Source organism: Poecilia reticulata, linkage group LG1 (assembly GCF_000633615.1).
Source record: "Poecilia reticulata strain Guanapo linkage group LG1, Guppy_female_1.0+MT, whole genome shotgun sequence".
NCBI classification, from domain to species: Eukaryota; Metazoa; Chordata; class Actinopteri; order Cyprinodontiformes; family Poeciliidae; genus Poecilia; species Poecilia reticulata.
This window is the reverse complement of record NC_024331.1, coordinates 1,905,700-1,914,347: the sequence shown is the minus strand read 5'-3', so window position 1 is coordinate 1,914,347 and position 8,648 is coordinate 1,905,700. Positions and strand designations below refer to the sequence as shown.

The following is an 8,648-nucleotide window of genomic DNA, read 5'->3' as shown; positions in this document are numbered from 1 at the left end:
AACTACCCAAGTGCTGTTAAAGACAGGGCTAACTTCTACTGTCATCTTTGTGGCCGTGGTTGTATATGCAAACTCTATAGGACAGACAATGATAGTGAAATGAACTGAGACATAAATCACAAGCAGGAAATGATGCAGAGAGAGCTGGTGTGCCAGAAGACGTCCAGCTGAATATAGGGTGCTCTCAGAGACAGAAGGGGGAGAACTGAAGCATGGAGGGTGACAGCAACCAGGACGAGGCGAGACTCTCTACAGAATAGCTTTCAATTTGGATGGAAGTGGATCAAGTAGTGACTCTGATCCACACGTTTCACCTAGTGTAGCCGGTGTGTCCTGCCTGCCTGCCTGCGACTGAATGCACTCATGCAAAATGGATAAATGGAAGGAGGCAGCAGCCTCGTCAACAGGAGCGTGTGTGCCACATTCTTCATCCCACTGGACCGGGTAAAGCTCCTCTCCCTCATTTGCAGAGCGGATCTCCAGCGTGTTGGGATGCCTCGACACAAGCAGTGAGTTTACCCTTCCAGTTACATAAAGACGTGTGGGAACCTAGATTATATAAGCAAGCACATTAACTCAAATGGAAACATTATTATCATCATCCTCACTGAGGAGTTTTGCACACAGGTGAGCAGTAAGAGTACTTCTGATGAGTGCTTTACTTATTTATTTTTTATTTTTGATTTGTCTGTTTTCACCCTAGCATTAAATCTAATGCATGAAGTTGTGATTTGACTTTTATAAGAGTTCTAGGAGACAAACACCACAAAATTTAATAAGAAATCAGAAAACACGTGAAATAGCAGGTTAAAATCTTTATTAGCTTGATCTTTTCAGACAAACAGGATATTAGGTCGTCCTGGCTGGTGAAGCGGAACAAGTGGAGAGGATCCGAGTGCAAATGCACATGGATAGTGGCGATATGTAGCATGTTCCCTCAGTCCTCTGCAGGAAAAAAACCCCACTGCAGTATCTCTCCCCCTCCCCGCTATGCTGACCAATGATGTTTGGAGGTCAGAATCCCAGATCTCCCACTAGTGTGAGCTGCTGCCTCACAACATGTTTGGGAACAAAGTGCCTGTTACACTTCAGAGTGTAAAAGGAAGGGAATGTTAATAAATGAAACATCTGAGCATTTTTTTTATTGCACTTGGTCATTTGAGGGGATGCAGCAGCATACATCTCTGTAGACGGCAGGAAGTGACATTTTCTCACATCCACCAAAAAGACTAGCTGACATTCTAGGTGTTGAAGCTCCCCAAAGAGTGAAAATTAAAAAAAAACATTCCGTAAAATTAATATGAGCTACAACAGCTGTACAACAACAATCATTTTTCTGTTTTCCTGATTCTCTTTTTTTGTTTGTACATGTGTGCTTTTCCTCAGCGCCTGGAGACTCGGTAAGTGCTGACTCCGGTCTCCTCTCACTATAAGTGGCCCCTGGGGGCTGACAGGACATCAATAGTCAAGTGGAATCAGCAACATGGATCTACTATGGTTCTGTTTGCTCTCTGCAGTGCAGCTCAGTGAAAGGCAAGGAGTGAGAAATGTAGTGGGTAAGAGTGTACAAGGTTCTGAATCCAGTGTTGACCTCATTAGGGGTGCGACTCAGGCACCGAAGAGTGTAAACATGTTGCAGGAATTACTGCAGTGAGATGACGGGATGCGAAGCGAAACCTGTCTGTAGCTTCAGTTTTAGGCTAAAGCGAGTTAAATAAATGAATTACATTCAGAGGCTTCAGCTTCTGTCTAGCAAGGTGACCAAATATAAGATTGGGCACATTTTGTTTCATATGAAAAGATGCTAAAAACGTTCAAATAGAGGAATCTTTTATTCTGTTAATTTAATATTGCAGTGAAAATTTGAGAAAAATCAAACTTCACTTTAATAAATTTACTTTAGAGTAAAGTAAGAAATTCCATCTTTCATGATGTGATCATCCTGCTACTTTACTGGTGGTACCACTAAACAGGCCCAGCACTGTAAAACACAGCAGCTGTAACATGTAGAATTATGAGAATTAAATGTGAGTTAATTAATTCTTCAACTACTTGTGGATATAAGAGCTGCAAGAGATCAATCATGGCTATTCAACTGGATTACTTTCTTTATTTCACAATAGCTGCACATTAGGCTCAGTTATAGCTACGGATCTGAGCATCGGAAAAGAGCTAAGAAATCCAAACTTCAGAGTTTTTCTAATACTTACTGATGTTTTTTTTTTTTTGTCAGGATTCCTTTGATGATTGTTAGAACGTATTAGCTGTGGTGTGGTTGGCATTGTGGCCTTGCAGCTTTGCAACAAACTGCAACTTGCTCTCAGGTTGGTGTGTTTATCTAAAGTTACAGATCGGATGTGTGGGTGTGATACTTTATTCTCATCTTTGTATGTGTGTGTGTGTGTGTGTGTGTGTGTGCGTGTGTGTGTTTGAATGGAGCTGGCAGTTTTCTCTAAAACAGACCAATACCATTTCAAGACCTAGAGATACTTCAACTCTTCCACCTGAGGCAGATAGTCAACCTGGGCCATGAGGGAGCAATTCACCTTGCCTCCTCCATCAAATCTCCACCCTAACATTGTGGAGGGGATTTAAAACTGAAGGCTGTGTCAGTCACAGTGTGTGGGTAGAATAGTGGGACTGGAGGCAGAGCTGTCAAACAAGTATGGGGTGATTGGGTTTTGGCTTCTTTGTTTCAGCCTGGTTCAGCTCTAAAAGGTAAAACTAGGCTACCTCCATGGGAGTCCATCAGCTGTTGAGAGAAACATCCATTTCAGCCAGGCAGCTGGTATTTATCAGATGAGGAGGGCCTGGACATGCTTTTTCTGTAGTCCTAATCTATCTTATATATTTTATTTGTTCAAAGTAGCTTTAACCACTTTATTTATGACTCTTTAGCACAATAATTTAACATCTTTTACAAAAGATTTAGAGAAAATTCTCTCAATTGAGAAATTGAGAGAATCTAAGTAGACAGGTAATATACTTCTGCCAAGTTGACAGAACTATAGTAGCAAAGAAATTCTTAGATTTGTAAACCCAGTTGGTTTGACGTCTTATGTAGACAGACATTTATTGAGAACGAGTCCTGCCAAACTTGGTAAAATATGTAAAAAATAATAAATGTCTTGATAAAGCAATTGATATTGCCAAATACTTTCCTAAATAACTTTCCTTAAGAATTTGATTATACAGTGTGACATAAATTACTATTAACCATTGTCAACGGTATTAAGTCTACATTATTGATATTTATTTTTAAATTTTATTTTCAAACTTATTGTTTTATTATTTAGCTTTCTTTTGTAATTAATCACTTATATTTTTACTTATATTATTATATTTTTCTTATTTCTTATGTTATATATCTAATACATTTTCTATTTACTACTTTTTCATTACTTTTCTTCAGTTTTCCATATTTTGTATTTCTTCAATATTTTTTAGTTCAGTGTAGGAAAATAGAACATGAGAAAAAATAAAAGAAATGTATAAAAGGTAAGACAGGAATGAAAATGAAAAGAGGAAATATTACAGGAAAAAATAAATCAGTTTATAATGAAGTAAATATGAGAAAATAATAAACTACACGACATGAAAAAAAATGCAACAATATATTTTTAGGTGCAATATTTGCTGCAAGCCATTCATTTATTCTGAATTTATCACTGATATTGGCAGGATCCATCCTCCCTATAATTGGTGAAATTGGACAATTAACACACACAGTGAAGTAAGGATATTTGTTCTCATTTTGGCAAGGACACTTGATGTTATACGAGTTACAATTTTTTTTTTTACAGAGCACGTCAAAAGAAGTAAAATTTAAGTTTGAAATAGTTTTGTTGATATGTTGCAAATGCAAAAAGAGGCATCTAATTATTCATATGACTCAGTTACTGTCTCTTAGAGCAACATGTCAGAATCCACCAACACAAACATGTAATAAAAGTGCAATGATCCTTTTACAAATCCTTATTAGAACACAAATTAAAATAATTGTATCAACATATGAACACATTTATCACTGATGGGAATTTATTTTACTTGTTAGTTGTTTGAAATGAAAATATACATCCTCTTTAGTCAAATGCACACATATTTCTCTGGGTCAAAGTAATTTAGTAAATCAAATCGTTTTGACGTAGCAGTGCCAAGCTGTTATCCAAATAAGGAATTAAGGAGCTACATTCCACATAGAGGGAAAAAATGGAACTGATTTGTCTGGCCCTAAAAGATCAGAGGGAGGACAGGCAGAGAACGCTCAAACCATTCTCAGAGGAAAGGAACATTTAGAGTTTGATAAGAGTGAAATTTTCAAAAACCATTTTGCAAACTGCTTAAAATCCTTTCAGCATTTTCTTATTTGACACAAACAGCTGGGCTTTTTGACATTTTTATTGCTCTTTAAATCCTCCCACAGTGACTTAGTCTGTTTATATGTGCATAGTTTTTCTAAATGTGAATGCTTTTCTGTGTCACCACTGCTGTGTGTTCGATCTGTATTAATCTCTTCCTGTTAGACTTCTGGTAAATGTCCCGGCTCTCTCTCCTGGGAGTGCAGGGATTTATTGAGCCATTACTTAATTAGAGGCCCCGAGAAGAATCTGAAATGATTGGATTTACAGCCCATAAGTGTAATAAATTAGATAATAAACAGAAATCCAAGGTACATATTTATCTTCATAGATGCTTCCCATGTTCAGGCTTGTTAGTATCTTGGTGATTTTATTGATGATGCCAATGCCAAGTTATAGAACATCACAATCATTGTGTTATCATTAATTTGGTATGGTATGGTTTTATCATCTTGGTATTATACATGCTTAATGCTCAGAGTCACAGGTCTGCCTAAAAAGTCAATCCTCCAGCTGCAGCTGATCCAGAACGCTGCTGCTGGTGTTCTGACTAAAACACCAGCATCACCCAGTGATGTGCTCTATCACATCACTGGGTGATGTGAGTTGACTGAAGGACAGTTCTACAGTCCTTCCACTGAGAGAATAGAATTTAAAATACTGCTGTTAGTTCTTAAATCACCGAACAGATTAGCACCAAAACACAGTAAACAAAATGTACAATACTGATAAACTTGATTGATTGATCTATTGATTGATTAAGTTTATATTATGCATGTTTAATGCTCAGAGCCATTAGGTTAAGTTTAGATTTTGAGGTAAAGTAAAAAAAGAAGCACTTTCAATTCAGCTTTTAGTCCAAGCACAGTTACTTCTTGTAACTATATATTTATTAGAGTAACCTAAGTAATTAAAGAGAAGTAATGACCCTGTTTTAAAATTAAGCAGTGTAATCTCAGGCTGTGGGATTAAAATGAAGACCAGAAATCCCAATTGAGATCTTAAAAATAAATCAGTTTACACACAGGCTGAAAATCTCTGAAATGCTCTCATAAGATATTTTCAAAAAGGTTAATTCAATCCAATCATACAAGTCAAGTACATCCATTTCAAATTGATCTTAGTTATCAAACAGTGTAGTCAAGTTCAATTTATATTTAAAAAAATCTTTATCTGCGGAAATGCAGCAGATTCCATGCAGGTCCTGACCTGCAGCATTCACTCCTGCTGGACTGGGACGTTGCAGCAGTGGGCTGCATTCCTGCTTCTTCAATTTTTATTTTTTTTTTACAAATAAAATTAAGAAGAATGTAGTACATTTGTATCCAATGTCTGGAGAAGATGAATTCTTTCCTCAAATAAATTACAAGTTTACAATGACAGATTATTGCAAAGAGTCAGCTTCCTAGTTCTCCAAACAGTGAGCAAACAGTGATTTTTAAAACTTGCTCATATTTAAACAAGCTTTAGGTTGGAGGACAGCTCCACTTTGGTGTTTTACAAGTCAGCAAGAAAAGCCCCACTGCTTTATTGAGAAGCATGGTGGCAGACAATGCATCAGCAGCAGGTCGTGCAACATTTCTTCAGTCACAACACCACTTATCGGTCTGTTGAGCACTCACTCACATAGAGGGGAGGCTGGTGCACCCACAGCGAAAGGCACTGCATGAAGCTCAAAGTAATATTAGAAATAAATTCCATTATGCTTGAAACATGAAAGGCTAACCACATTGCAGGAAGCCCAATTCAATCTATTTTTCTTTCATTTCCTGATAAGGAGAGATATTGTGTGCAAGGTCAGAGGCAGATTAAGTCCTTTACATTCAGAGAAGGGTAACAACAAATCATGTAATTTTTCGTCTCAGTACTGAGATGGCTGAGGAAGGACAGCCTCAAAAATTCATTATACATCTAAATACTATACATTTATTCTCTTTGTAAAGTATTAAAGGCACATTATTACTCTTGTAGATGTAGAATTGATCAGTCATCTTAGATAGAAGGTTTTAGTATTTTCACTGTTCATTTTCACCAAGAACAACTGGTGTTAAAAAAACTGCAATTATTTTAGGGATATTGAGTTATTTTTGTCTCTGGTTAATGTTGAAATGTGTGATAGTTTTGCTATGTTTCACTTATTACCAATGCAAAAACTATGACCAGCAAAATCATCTCACTAGAGAATAATTTTCTAAACTGAAAAGCTGTTAATCCAATACTGAGTGAGTAATTCCAACATTATGTGAACCATTAATTATTGCCTTCCTGCTTTCAAAAACAATGCCGAGAATTACTGTAACATATGCTTTATACTTTAAAGATGTTTAGATTTTCTGTGTCTAAAACAGGAGACTTGTCACTACTTTCTACCAAAAACATACTCAATGACATCATCATGTTATTTGGATAAAAAAAACAACCTGTCAATGTGTCTCACTTATTGTTTTATATTGTTTTTGACTTTTTTGACTCCATTACCCTTCAATTTATTTCGTCCTACATTTTTTGGTCGTTTTTCTCTTGTGTCATCATTTCATAGCCATGTGTCACAACACTGCTGCACCAGCTTTTCATAAACTGAGTCATGGCTGACACTGGCATTTTTACAGGGCAATGTCGACTCCTTTGATTCATGTGGAAGGGCAGCAAGGGCCACAGTGCTGGGATTTTAAAGTGAGCCGCAACTTTGGGAATGAGTGACAGATGCTGGACAACACTTGTCTGATCAGACCAAGTAAAGCAAATCAAAAAATAAATTAGGACAGATGTCAAAGAATGTGTGAGAATAAATCAATTGGAACTCTATTGTAACTGTTAATAGTTAATATCAGCAATTAAATTGAAAATGTGAAACTTGTTTCTATTTATATGTATACATGCTTAGATTAATTCATTCTTTATTCAATAACAATGGGAGATAATACTGTCTGGGCCATTACCTTGAAGAAGCACATCAGTTGTGTTACCATTACAAATGTGCGTAAAACTTCATCAATACTCTGCTAATGTGAAAAAAAAAATAAAAATTTTGCAGCTGTGGTATTTCCATTATATAAGAAAGACATTTAAATGACCTTATTCACACTATAACGCATTACAAACCATGATCCCCCAACTACTTCCTGTCGTATTCTTGTTCACGAATTGTTCCAGTGGCAACATCTGGCTATTGATCATGTGACTCATGTAATGTAAAAAAAGTGTTTCCAATTTCGACGTGACTCAAAAACCACCTCATCCTATCGCCAAAACTTTTAATCTAAAAACAAGATATTTTTTACTGAAAATGGTGGGTTTCCACTAAACAAAATTATTTTTTGGAATATCCAATTCCACAATTATATGGTGAATGGAAATGAAGCTATTGACACTCCTCATTGGAGGTAAGCTAAAATGATTATTGCCAAATAAGCTCATTGTTCAGCTTTATTGTACGGCTTCGAGGCGATTCTGGTCCACCATCCGGCGTCTCAGGAGGGGGAAGCAGTGCAGCACCAACACTGCTTATAGTGGGGATGGTGTGCTGCTGACCTCAACTCGGGATGTTGTGGGCCGCTGGGCGGAATACTTCGAAGACCTCCTCAATCCCACCAACATGCCTTCTTTTGAGGAAGCTGAGCCTGGGGACTCTGGGTTGGGCTCTCCAGGCTCTGGGGACGAGGTCGCCGAGGTGGTCAAAAAGCTCCTTGGTGGCAGGGCCCCGGGGGTGGATGAGATSCGYCCGGAGTTCCTTAAGGCTCTGGATGTTGTAGGGTTGTGTTGGCTCACGCGACTCTGCAATATCGCATGGACATCGGGGGCAGTTCCCCTGGATTGGCAGACTGGGGTGGTGGTCCCCCTGTTCAAAAAGGGGGACCGGAGGGTGTGATCCAATTACAGGGGGTCACACTCTTAAGCCTCCCTGGTAAGGTCTATTCAGGGGTCCTGGAGAGGAGGGTCCGTCAGATAGTGGAACCTCTGATTCAGGAAGAGCAGTGTGGTTTTTGTCCTGGTCGTGGAACACTGGACCAGCTCTACACCCTCAGCAGGGTCCTGGAGGGTGCATGGGAGTTCGCCCAACCAGTCTACATGTGCTTTGTGGACTTGGAGAAGGCGTTCGACCGTGTCCCTCGACGCCTCCCTGGTGAGGTGTTCCGGGTACGTCCCACTGGGAGGAGGCCTCGGGGAAGACCCAGGACACGCTGGAGGGACTATGTCTCTCAGCTGGCCTGGGAACGCCTTGGGGTTCCCCCGGAGGAGCTGGAAGAAGTGGCTGGGGAGAGGGAAGTCTGGGCATCCCTTCTGAAGCTG

General features: G+C 38.7%; 1 protein-coding gene across 7 annotated transcripts in view; it reads left to right on the top strand.

Moving 5' to 3' along the window:
* Positions 1 to 8,648, top strand: part of sorbs2a (sorbin and SH3 domain containing 2a) — a 72,200-nt gene continuing 63,552 nt past the window's right edge. For 2 of the 7 annotated variants that reach the window (XM_017305111.1, XM_017305102.1), the window contains exons 1-2: positions 1 to 509; positions 1,387 to 1,400. The gene's annotated coding sequence lies outside the window, so the exon portion shown is untranslated. The other 5 variants (XM_017305108.1, XM_017305098.1, XM_017305100.1 and 2 more) reach the window with 4 other exon arrangements.